The sequence below is a fragment of the Panulirus ornatus genome, chromosome 30 (genome assembly GCF_036320965.1).
Source record: "Panulirus ornatus isolate Po-2019 chromosome 30, ASM3632096v1, whole genome shotgun sequence".
In the NCBI taxonomy this organism is placed as follows: Eukaryota; Metazoa; Arthropoda; class Malacostraca; order Decapoda; family Palinuridae; genus Panulirus; species Panulirus ornatus.
The window spans coordinates 2,180,104-2,193,421 of record NC_092253.1 but is presented as its reverse complement, the minus strand read 5'-3'; positions in this window follow the sequence as shown (position 1 = coordinate 2,193,421).

The window sequence follows — 13,318 nt, the reverse complement described above, 5'->3', positions numbered from 1 at the left end:
TATTTAGATTGTATAATATATATTCAAGGCTCACTGCATCTCATTTATGTTACTCGCTTTGCATGTGAATATATTCCGTTATTCCTCGTGTTATTCTTACGTTCCCACAAACCAGGTTGGTTACAATGGGAATTCAAACAGCAGAAGACTATGATGTCCTTGCGAGGTGGTTTGTCACAGTGGAAGACATTACAACCCCAGAGACTAGTGTAGGAGTGGGGCATACTGCCTCTTGTTATGTGGTGTAACAATATTCTCTCTCGACATATCAGTCATGTTTGTATATATGTGAGAGGCTTTGTAATCCTTAACTACAAACCTTCCTCGTTAAGCTACATTTTCTCTTTACATACAAAGGATCTAATCATTTTCTTTTAAGCAGACACTGAATACAAGTGATCAAACATCATCGGTTCTCTATAGCACAGCTCTTTTGCTTCCTTCACACGTCTTATGTTTCTACTATTAGCCAGCTACGTTGTCCAACACACACGTGCGCTTCATTCTTCATTCATCATACCCCCTGAATTCCTTTATGGCGGAACACACCTGCTATCTTCGGGTTTCTTTCATGATATACTTCAAAGGTGTTATTCCCACGTTCTCTAATTAAAAAGGGGTGGATGATCCTCTCAACGTGAGGAATTTAATTACGAAAATCGTGTATTTTCAGCCATGTCGCATAGAAATCGTCCTCCTGGTATGGATTATTTGCTATGTTAAACACGAATTACTGCGTTAAACCCGAGATATTTGCCATGTTAAACTCGAAATACTGCCTTAAACCCGAGATATTTGCTATGTTAAACTCGAAATACTGCGTTAAACTCGAGATATTTGCTATGTTAAACACGAAATACTGCGTTAAACCCGAGATATTTGCTATGTTGAACTCGAAATACTGCGTTAAACTCGAGATATTTGCTATGTTAAACTCGAAACATTCACTGCGTTAAAGTCGAGATGTTTGCTATGTTAAACTCGAAGTAGGTGGTATGTTAGACTCTGAGTATTCGCTGTGTTGAACTCGAATTATTTCCCTGGTGGAACTCGAAGTGTTCACTATGTTAAACTCGAAATACTTTCTGTGTTAACCTCGAAGTATTTCGTATCTTAATCTCCATACCTGTATTTGAGATTGAATTATCTTATTCACATAAAACTTAAATTACTTTTCTTATATATTTCTAAAGTAGTTCATCTGTCTTGTTACATTTCCATGCAAAAGAGACGGAAAATAATTCCGTCATGTTTGTCTAGTGACAGAACAGAAGCGAGATGGATATGACAGAGAGATGCTGGGTTGAAATGATATCATGTCTTCAAAAAGACGTGTGATGTGTGACACCACATCTTATGAACCTCCAACTTTTATATACTTACAGGTACATGAGGTACAGACTTACACGCATACATGATTCACGCACAGAACGTCATGCGTGCTTACAGACATAACCTAAGACACACACACACACACACACACACACACACAAACACACAAACACACACACACACACACACACACACACACAAACAAACACACACGATGTGTGGGTACAGGCTTAGGTTAGGGTGTGTGTGTGTGTGTGTGTGTGTGTGTGTGTGTGTGTGTGTGTGTGTGTGTGTGTGGTTGTGTGTCTGTGTCTGTGTGTGTGTGTGACATATTCGAGGTCAAGACACGAAAACCAAGTATCGAATCCCATCCAGATGATATTCCCTATCGAACTCTGACCCCAGCCAAAGTGGTAGTCTCCCCCAGCCAGACAATTACCGCTAATGAGGTAGTTTAGGTTAGGTTAGATAGACAGACAACCCCCCCCAACCCCACTAACACCCCCCTACCCCCACCCCTCTCCCCCTGTGAAACTTCTGTGATTCGTAATTGATGAATTAATCATTAACTCGCCACATCCGCAGCCTAGCAAGATGTGGAGTCAGTAGTGTTGACCCTGAGGTGAGCAGAGTGGCTGACGGCTCGGTAATTTGAACATTCCTTGAAAAACTAGTTTTTTTTTTTGTTTTCTCCTGTATTGTGGTTGTTCATGGCTTCCCCTGAGCCCTGAGGGCTGGCTGGTTGGGTAATTAAATCCTAGCAATGTTTAAGAGAGAGAAAGTTTATAACGTAATCTTTTGAGAAATACATTTGAATTAAAGGGATTGGATCTTTTTTTCTTGTCTTTTCTTTTAGACTCGGAAACCTCGTACAATTGACTCTCTCGATCCTTGAAGGTTTCCACTTCCCGTCTAACGGGATCTCATTCAATGTGGCTTATACTCTCCAGGATTGGAAATTTTCTGGCCTAATAGCTCAGCACGTGGCCGGCAGGAGGGAGAGAGAGAGAGAAAGAGAGAGAGAGAGAGAGAGAGAGAGAGAGAGAGAGAGAGAGAGAGAGAGAGAGAGAGATGTGTTCTGGGATGAGAGAGAGTCAAAGGCTGCGGTACATATAAACATGTGACGGAAAAAAAATTATTTGAAAAAAATAAAAGGATAGTAAAAGGATGAGAGAAAGTAACATTCTCACAATGTTACTGGAACGCACACACACACACACACACACACACACACGTAATGCGTTGTCAGAAATCGTGTTAAACACAGTTTCAACTTGTCTTCACTTTGCCTCCAACAAACACAACTCGTACTTTTCGAGCAGGGAGCAGAGCGCTGCCCTTCATGCTGGCGTCAGGTCAACATCTGACCATTTCTCGTCGTTTTCCTGAACCAATTTATTCCTAAAACAAATCATGAAAAATACAATTATTTCGAACCAAAAGTAATGGATTTTGTTATTGTCTTTATCTCAGTATTTCCTTTGTGACTTTGTACCATAAGTTTAACACGTCTGTAAGTGGGGGAGCGACCCTTTTTGTAAATTGCCTAAAGGAATGGTAAAGCCAAAATGAATTAGGTTGTAAAACGTCTATAATTTGTTCGTCCATTTTTTAAACTAGCGTAAAGGAACGATGGAAATGAGTGTTCATTTGGGTAGCATGTTGTTGTTGCTCAACGTAAACATCCAGTTAGCAGTGAAGATGTCGACAGAGGTCATAAGGAGGGATGAATAAATGTAAAATGTAAAACACGAAGAACGGGAGGCAGGAAATGCACTAACTTGAATAGGAAATGAGGCAGGTTTTGTGAGAGATCTCGTGGCACTCGCTGTGTGAGGTCTTGAGGCATTATGAGAGGTCTTGAGGCATTATGAGAAGTCTTCAAGCATTATGAGAAGTCTTGAGGCATTATGAGAGGTCTTGAGGCATTATGAGAAGTCTTCAAGCATTATGAGAAGTCTTGAGGCATTATGAGAGGTCTTGAGGCATTATGAGAAGTCTTGAGGCATTATGAGAGGTCTTGAGGGATTATGAGAAGTCTTGATGCATTATGAGAAGTCTTGATGCATTATGAGAAGTCTTGAAGCATTATGAGGAAACTGTAATTTACGTCGTGTTTCTTTGGTCCTTCTATATTTAGGATGATTAATCATAACATTTCAAGGGGAAGTTGTAGGTTGTGGAGAAATGTAACAATTTTCGTATTCGTTTGCATTGCTATGACTTAGCTATGGCATAGAAGCAAGTCCGATAGATTGATGTTAAAGTATCTTCTGTCAAATTTGTCATAATCTATTGTCTCGAGTTATTTAATGACTCTTTATTGTAGAAATATCTTGTTTAAGATAAAATACATTTTTTCCCAGTTACATGTTTTCGAATACACATGACTTCATGGCAAAGATTTGTCTTTTCTACATTAAATCAATATTCATTAAAGTGACAGTGAAACATGAGCTATTGTCTTGCTATTCATCTGTCAGAGTGAATCATATTCAGTATGATCTTTTCTCAAATACACCTCGTATGTATGTATGTATGTGTGTATAGCCAGCGCTTTAAAGTGCCTTGTATATTTCACCTTATATTTGGAAACTAAAACAACATCATTTGTTAGAGCAACATACGAAATGCGATTCCATGGAGGAAATATGCCCGACATTTTGTTTAACATTCTGCAAAGATTAGCGAGTTGAAATGGTGAAAGCGACATGCAAAATTTCCCTTCACGATGCCTGATTAAAAGCCGCTGTTGGCCTGTGTGCGTCGGTCGAACATGAGGCACAAGTTAAAACTAGAAGTTTGCACATCACGTCTCGAGATGTGTATCTGCACTTCTTGGAATGAACTGGTAAAAATATTGAGGAAACAAACGTGCATCTGGGAGTACGTGGGAAGGACAGATGATAGAAGACATGGTGGTCTGTAACGAGGTTATCTACTGGAGGACAGTACATAGGAAGACCAGGTAACAGAAGACTTTATGGTCTATGACGAGGTTATCTGCTGCAGTAGAATAACAGCGTCTTAACCTCGTAATGTCTATACATGGAGCAAGACTGTAAACAGAAGGCTCCTCCCCACCCAGTACAAGAAATGGCGTTAAGATAGTAAAGCCGATGGCTTCTCCCTATCTGCCACCATAATGGAAACATGATGGTAAAGTAGAACGCTTAATGAAATATCTTTTCATGTAATGATAAGATCCAGAGATTGAACCTATGAACATTCTCAGTCGTCAGTTGATCACTGTTCTTCAGCGATGGCCAGATAAAGTTGACTGATGTAGAGACAGAGGAAAGTAGAAGTAACCCAGAACTTAGAAAGATATTTACTCGTAAGGTGGGGAAGCTATGATGGAAGCACTGCGTCTGTTGTCATGCACTCAATTTCCTGGACAGTATTCGCGAACGACGTTCTCAAGGTTCCTGGGCGATATATTGAGGCCAGAGTAAATATTAACGTTGCCAAAAAAAAAAAAAAAAAAAAAAAATTCCGGAGAGATCAGACACAGACCAAACCAAACATTGAACTTTCACGGTGAATTTTGTTTCATCATTGAAATGTCAAACTGTTTCGGATAAAAACATTTTTTTGTCGTTATGTTTAGACAAAGAACCACTTCAAGAGAAAGACCTTGAGGCAGGAGGTCTGCAAAGTTGCAGACGATAAATAAAACGATTCTTGTGAGAGACACATCAACAATAAACTACACGTCTTTGACTCGACGATCAAAAGTTATCAATAGTTTGTTGTTTTTATCATCTTTTTGTTTTGCTTATTTGGGCGGGGGAAACCTTCGTGATGGAGTCGTGGCTCCAGTTCCTCTGATCAGGTCTGTGATGTCTGTGATTACAGTAGTACAACTGTAGAAATATGTAGTGTCTACGTCGTCTTACTGGTTAAGAGTTGAGATTCATAAACTACAAAAACAAAATTGAGAAAACGTGTATCAGAAAGCCACTTTACGAGGCTCTGGGTTGTGAAAACAACGTGACACACGAGTTGGTGAGGATCTTGGATAATATGAAGGCGAGGAGAGATTCATGGAACTGTATACATTGTTTGTAGAATCGTGGAGAACGAAGATGATTGGATGTATACAATACTAGAGGAGATGACTGTGTCTGTACCTGATGTGTTGCGTGTGTGTGTGTGTGTGTGTGTGTGTGTGTTGCATGATGGGTGGAGAGCATGACAGTTCTGTTGGTTAACGTGTCAGTGTACCAAGTGACTTGTTATGTATCACTGTTTCAGTTAGTTGTGCAGAATTTTTGTTAATATTTTGTTACAGTGAAGTTGATGAGATGCGATAGATGAGGCGCTTCCGTTTTCACAGAATCTCATAATTCACACATAACAATTAACATAAAGCATTTTCAAGTTTTATAGAAAAGTTTTTTCCTGTCTACTTACAGGTATAGAGACATTGCTGTTATACAGATGGAAGTTTTTTCTTGTGTATAGAAAAGTTTTTATCTTTTACGTGGGATCTTTTCCTCGCCTGTATTGAGCCTTTTCTCCACGTAGAGAATATCAGTCAGTCATAAATGATATAGTAAAAAGATCTTCTCCAGCATATAGATTACTGATACTTGTTGCAATACTATTAAGAGATTCCATTTCCGATGCTATCACGAGTTTGGGAAGAGAAAAACAGGATCGGATTCCTTTGAAAATCCTGTCGTGCTCGAATAGAGTTCAACTCCACCTCTCCCGCCTCTTGCTGTGTATGTCAAGCATCACATATGTCAACACTGACTCGTGTCGAAGATTTATTCGAACATTCTGTTGCTGCTTTCGAAAGCATCGCCTCTCCAGGCACACATTCCTATCAGCTTTGACTGATTTAGTGTCAATTTTCGATTACATATGCGATTTATCCCATGATAGACGGACGCGTCTGAGGTCAATGAGATACGCGCACATTTCAGTTTCATTGGGTCGTCAGTTGGATTCATAAACAAATGAAACGTTTCATTCGGTGAGTCGATGTGTCTCGCAAACCTTCCGAATCCACGATAATTCGCCGGGAGTGGAGTCGGCAGAATAAGAGGATGATCGACTGGCGCATATTGTCTACGATGTAGACATATTTTCATTTAGTCGAGGCAACGCAGAACCCTCATCCATCCCTCTGGTAAAACGAACGCACTCCGACAGAGAAACATGTTTTCCCTGAGGCAGCATGAGGTGATGTGGCCACCATGCCAGGGTACAGGGGAAGAAAATAAGGGTTTCTCTTGAGGGGAACAAAAGAAGGGAAGTTCTGCTGGGAGACATGCGACACATTCCGCATACAGAAGACAGACGAGTTATGTTGTAGAAGGTAATATGTAGCCACACACATGATGGTTCCTTCCGTGCTTCCCAAGACGAACGATGGCCCGTCCTGTTGACCACTGTTACATGACGTCACTAACCAAACATGACGTCACTAACCATCCACCTCCATTGTGTAGTGAGCCGCTAGAAATACGTTCTCTCTCTCTCTCTCTCTCTCTCTCTCTCTCTCTCTCTCTCTCTCTCTCTCTCTCTCTCTCTCTCTCTCTCTCTCTCTGTATGTATGTATGTATGTGGCTCACTGAACACCACATGATATACACAACATCAGTAGTTTGTCTTAACTGCCCACGTATTTTGATTGTTTGTGATACACGTCTAAGTGGTTTATACTGAGAGAATTGGGTGATTTTACATAAGTAGTAAAGACTTTGATTAACTAATCTACATGTATGGGTATTAGAAATTGTAAAAAATATATCTCTTACTTACTCGAGAGTACACAGTCTCTATATTTTCCTAAATGATTCGTTTGGCCACGTAATGATTCTCCTATTCCTTCGACTTCGTTCTACCTCTAACACTTAACTCCACTTTCGTAACTCTAGATCCATAGATGAATGACTCTTGTCGACGGGTTCACTTCCGTCGTTCGCACATTATAATGACGATGTTTAACCAGGTAGATGTTTATAAGTCGTCGTGTAGAACTGTATGTATATTACTGTTCACTGTCGAACCCGTTTCGTTAAATGAATCATTGTGTGTTGTTCTCTCTATCTTTTCTCTCTTCTCTCTTGTGCTCCTTCACACATGACTTCTGTCTCGAGGAGCACCTTTTGCTGAGTCACACTTCGACACTTGTATCAGCCCACAACACAAGGTGTTCTCTGGCCCTTTCGATTCGAATGTAACCTTAGACCGTCGAGTGTTGATGGATGGGAGGTGCGGGGCGGGTCGTGAGGTCTGGGGGTAGGGGAAGGGTCGTGTTCTGGTCGCATCTTCTGTAACGAGGTCACAGGCAGTCCACCAGGTCATAGGGAGGTCGATGACCTCTCTCACCCCAACCTGCAGCGGGAGTGTTCGGCGACGGAGTTCCCTGGGAGAGGGGCTGGCTCTCCCTCCCTCTCACACACTCCCCCTGCCTCCAGCTCTCACCCAAACTCCACACACACACACACACACACACACACACACACACATAGCAGCAGCCAGCCACAAGCAACACCCTTCCTGCCAACATTCAGTGGGACCACGACTCTGCTGGTCTGTTTACACTAGTAGTAGGAGGGAGTGGATGACGGGGAGAGGAGTCCCCTGTGAATGAAGAAGGTTTCCTGACTACAACATTGATGTGTGCCAGGTGAATGCGAGGGGCAGGACAACCAGGACGTTCATACTTACTGGATCGAGTTGTTTGGTGCGGTAAACTAGAGTTTTATGATATTGCTTTACGGGAGACTGTGTTAGCCTGGCGGGAGCTATGATGTCCTAGCTTATTCTGGCATATTAAAGATAACTGTAGATGAAACTATAGATAAGGTTGTTGTTGACTGACTGGAGGGACGGGTTTTGAGAATCGAAGACTTGGGAAAGGCTTTGTGAATGAGTTGTTAGTGAGTGTTGTCTGTAGGGACGGGTTGTGGGAGCTGTTGTTTGACTGGGTCAGTGTTGGGACGATTTGTGGAGAACGATCAGTGAGGAAAAAATAAGATGATAGAAGAAATGCAGCGAAACATTAAGGATAATGCCAGGTACGTCATCAATGCTTTATGAAACCTGCCACCTGGCATTTAACATGGTCTATCAAGACTCGACTTTATCTTAACCTATCAAAACCTACGTAGCCTTCGGCGTCTTGCTCAACCAGGAGCAAGCCTATCGCATTTCACTATATCAGGCAAGAAACTATCGGCTTAAAACGATATACTATGCAGTCAGTTACAGGAAACTGATATTGGAAATGTGATTTTACAAAGGATAGGAAACGTACATAAAGGCTTGTGACGACGGTTCTTAGCGTGCAGATGAGAAAATCATTTACACACAAGTTGCCCAGAGAAGCAACCCAACAACCCAAAAAGTTCTGTCATATAGCGAGGAGAAATAAAATGTTTTCTGTTGGATTACCTGTCATAATCTGTTGATGTCCTGGCCACAGAAAGTTATTATGTTTACCAGGCAAGAAGTATTCCATCCAAAGGGCCTTCCTAGAGGAAAAAAAAATGAACGAGAGTGGAATTAGTGGCCATTTTTTAATCATCAGATATGATGGAACAGATGATTGAAAGCGGAAGTTATCAAAGACAGCCACGTTGAAGGATTGTGACATGAATGTTGATGACGTCCTCCTTGGCTTTCAAGCTTCATAGGTAGAGTCTTCGATTTCAGGTCTAAGAAACTAATCCTTCCTCCTCATACTACACTGGTGTGTCCCCACCATGAATGCTGTGTTCGTCTTTGTTCAGCCTCCTTGAAAGAATGATATGAGCAAGTTGGAGAGAAAAAGTATTGGAGCTGCCAAGATGATATCCTGGACTGGGAAATATATCTTTATGAGACCTAAGTAAACAGACTTATTTGGTTTAGAAAAGATATGGTCAAGGGAAGATTTGATATAGGTTTACGAAACCGTCAAAGTCATAAATAATTTAAATCTAAACAGCTTTTTGAATGCTATATTTGTGTGATTTCACTCGTAAAGATGTTAGATACAAACTCGTGGACGATCTTCTTACTTCGAATGAGGCAAACAAATTGTTAAAGTGTGAGCTGCTTTATCTCGACCTCGCTGGTTGGGAGGCCTCCAGCTGTGCTGACCGTATAGCAAAGATTACTTTGAATGGAGGTCTTGCATCCCATTTGCCAGATCTTTCTTCCCACGACCATGGTTTGCTCGCTCCTGTTTCTGACGTCTGGCGTATCAGGGACGGTCGCTTATCGAGCATTAAAACTCTGCTCTTCCCCTGAATTCCACTCTGCTTTCATTTTTCCTCAGATTCACGACAAAGCCTGTTCTTGGTAAAGTTAAGCTCACCTTCAGAAAAATAAAAGTCTATTGGTTTGAATTCCTCTTCTACCGACAGATTTCTCTGTTCCTTACCCAGAATTCAACTTCTCTCCATGTCCACCGACCTGACCAGTCTGCAGCTAACTCTGCAAATGATGAGGCGTTCTCTGTGGTATATCAGTTTCCTCTGTTGAGTGATTCCACGTCTAATCCTCCTTCCTGGTTTCCTTTTACTGGTTCTATCTCCACATCCCACGTTTTCTTCCTGCAGGGTCTTCTGAGTGCTTTCCCATCTCTAGATGGATGAGCAATGTGGCCCAGATGGCACAACTCCTCGAGACTTAAAGGAATGTGTTCCTCTCAGCTTTTACCGACCGTTCCTTGCTCGCCTATTTCGTCTCTTGTCTTTAAACCTCCTTTGTGGCCCAGGTGGCGGGAAGGGCGCCTTACCTGGGGATTCGAACCCTACCCGTAGTCCTGATCGATGAACGTGGCCAGCTTCCTGAGAGCCGCAGGAGCACCATAAACATAGAAGGGACTCCCGGACCAGGAGCGTAGGTGTTGATGTATGCCCACTGAAGACAACCATATTGAGAGACAACAGAAGCCTTTCAACGTCGTGAGTACCACATTATTTAGACACATTCTTCCCCCGAGCCACCGGTGATGCTGATGATAGTCCAGCTAACTCACGAGATCCTTCACCTCTCATCTCCCCTCATTTGGGTGACCTTGGAGGCAAAGTGATACGCAATCTGCCTGTGCAATTAGCGGTGATTTCCCGGTTCATCTAGCGCAGAGTTAGAGCTCTTACGGTCGAGTTACGTCTTCCGAGATATATGAGGGGCAGTGAGGTGACTCATTACCTCATTGCCTCACAGTAGGGCGAGGTGACATGATGAACTGTTCCTGTTTCATAGACCGCAGACAGATGACTGACTCATCAGACAAGGCATCCGAAGGAGATCAAACTCTCCTGAAACCACGAGAGATGCTGATGCCATACTCATATAGATTCACTTAAGATCATTCACGTCCACATTTCATATTCCTGGCTGATAACCCCATCAGCGAGGCGTCTCAGTTGACTTGACCCGAATTCTCGGAATATATTGCCAAATGAATCGACTTAATCCTGTAATTTGGAGTCTTGGCAGATGATTCATTCTGTGAGGATTAATATCATGTTCAATATATATATATATATATATATATATATATATATATATATATATATATATATATATATATATATATATATATGGCTTAAGTTTAATCAAACATGAACGTCAAGCTAATTGGACGTATGTTGTGTCCTGAGGAGCGAGCATGTACGGAGGCGTCAGTGAGCAGGTCTTCCTCCCGTTAGCATTAGGTTGGATCAGGTGGTCTGGGTGTCCGGGACGGCCGTTCACATCCACATCACTTGCCTCACACGTTACCTTGTGCTCAGAGCTCGACACTCCACCACAACTCTCACATCAGGCTCACTCCTGCTCCCTCCATCCTCTCTACTTTTGTGTTAAAACAAATAATTGTTGGAGTGTGAGGGGTGAGTGTCGCCCTCCGCCTCGTGTTCCAATATTGTGCACATCTGGAGGTCGAGGGGGGATGGGGGGGTGGGGGGGAATGTGGCATTACCCTTCCTCCTGATCTAATCATTTCCATCCAGATTTTGAGAGGAGACGCAATATCGTCTCGTCGTCTCGGTCATACGATGGACAGGATCTTGAGCTTCCAACATTGCGTCTGGAGGAAGATGTGATGAATGACCTGAGAATTTATTGAAAGATCCGCATCTGTGAGGAAGGAAAGTATTGGACGTTTGGCTGTGACCGTCTGACTATAACATACCCCCCACCCCCACCCCACCCCCAGGACTGCCAACATTACTCTCTCTCTCTCTCTCTCATAGTGTGGGCCCTTAGCCGTCTGTCTCAGTGTCAGGACTTTTAAAGCGTCTGTCGTCAGGTGTGAGGTGAGGCACCACTGTGTGAGGTGAGGCACCACTGTGTGAGGTGAGGCACCACTGTGTGAGGTGAGGCACCACTGTGTGAGGTGAGGCACCACTGTGTAAGGTGAGGCACCACTGTGTGAGGTGAGGCACCACTGTGTGAGGTGAGGCACCACTGTGTGAGGTGAGGTGGCCACCATCACCACGTCGTCAGTCATCATGGTGTCCAGGTGATGAAACCCGTTCTTAACTGAGCATCGTCATTGGCCTCAGGTATTCCGCTGGCTGGTTGTGCTCTGTCAAGAAGATTCTGTTTTTTCTTTGTTGATTTTTATGAGTTAAATATTTTGTGTCTGATATTTCTCCACTTTTGAGGAGGAGGAGGAGGAGGAAGAAGATGGTGAGGGAGAGGGTTATGACCACGATGATTCAGATGAGAGGAGTGAGAGAGAGTGGCTGATTCTACAGTGAGATTACGTATCCAGTAACTTGAAAGGGAAAACATTTTCCCTCCATATTTGCAGGACAAGGATTAACGCTGGGATAATCTACGTGGAATGATGATTGCATCTTAGAGACTGATGACGTGTCGTAAACATTTACATAAGTAAACAAATTACTTGAATAAGTCTAAGTACTTAATGATGAATGAGTTAGTTGTAGTAAGCTCCAGTGGATCTGTAGAAGCGAAGCTTGCGTGTCATCATGTGTTCCTCAACGTCGCTCACCACAGCTGGTAACAGAGGCGCCTTACAAGGGGGAGGCCCACAGCCGCACACGGCCATGAGAGGAGCCACCCGCCGAGGAGGTCATGAGAAGAGCCTACAAGTGCGCGGGTCATCAGTAGATGGAGGAGCAGCAACCTCATCCTCCACCAGGTGAGGAGGAGGTTGGTCAAGGGGGAGGCAGATGTTGGCATGGCTTGCTCTCACACGAGGCCAGTGTACTCCTTCCAGGTGGCCAGGCATTCCTTCCAGACGAGATCCTTTCCCTTTCATGAGAACATTCCTTCCAGCAGGTCATCCCTGAGGTACAAAAAGCACTGTAAAAGTGTATTTGCCTTGCGGCGAGGGTTCGATACCCACATATTCCAATCCATTTACTACAAGTGAACTAACAAGGTTGTCCCCCGCCGACCCTGCCAGAGTTGGTGAATAAGACGACGGGTGGCCTGGAACCTGGAGAGTCTGGGAAGATAATCTTTCATGTCTGCTGGATTTCGAGAAATTGTTCACAACTTTTTTTTCAAGTTGTCTTCGTCTAATATCATGCTATGGAGATGTGGTTGTTATGTCCTTCCACTGTTCGAAGCGTTATTGACCACATCATCAAACTGGTTAGGAAAATTAGACGTTATGATTAGATCGCCTCTTAATGGTGAGTACTTAATTGTATCTTAGAGGGAAAGAGATGAAAACTCATGTTTCCTCATCTCTTAACCTTGTATATATGAACCATATCTTTAATCCTGTGTGTATATGCCCACACACACTGTATGTGTTGTGTGTGTGTGTGTGTGTGTGTGTGTGTGTGTGAGAGAGAGAGAGAGAGAGAGAGAGAGAGAGAGAGAGGAGAGAGAGGGAGGGAGGGAGGGAGGGACGGAGAGAGAGAGAGGGCATAAGTAACATACACAAAATGAAATATAAACATAAGGTTTTCTATATTAAGATTTCGAGATCCAGCTCATTAGGCTCTGCTTTGCAAGTTCTCCTCAGAGAAAAGACCATTGTGTATCAAAG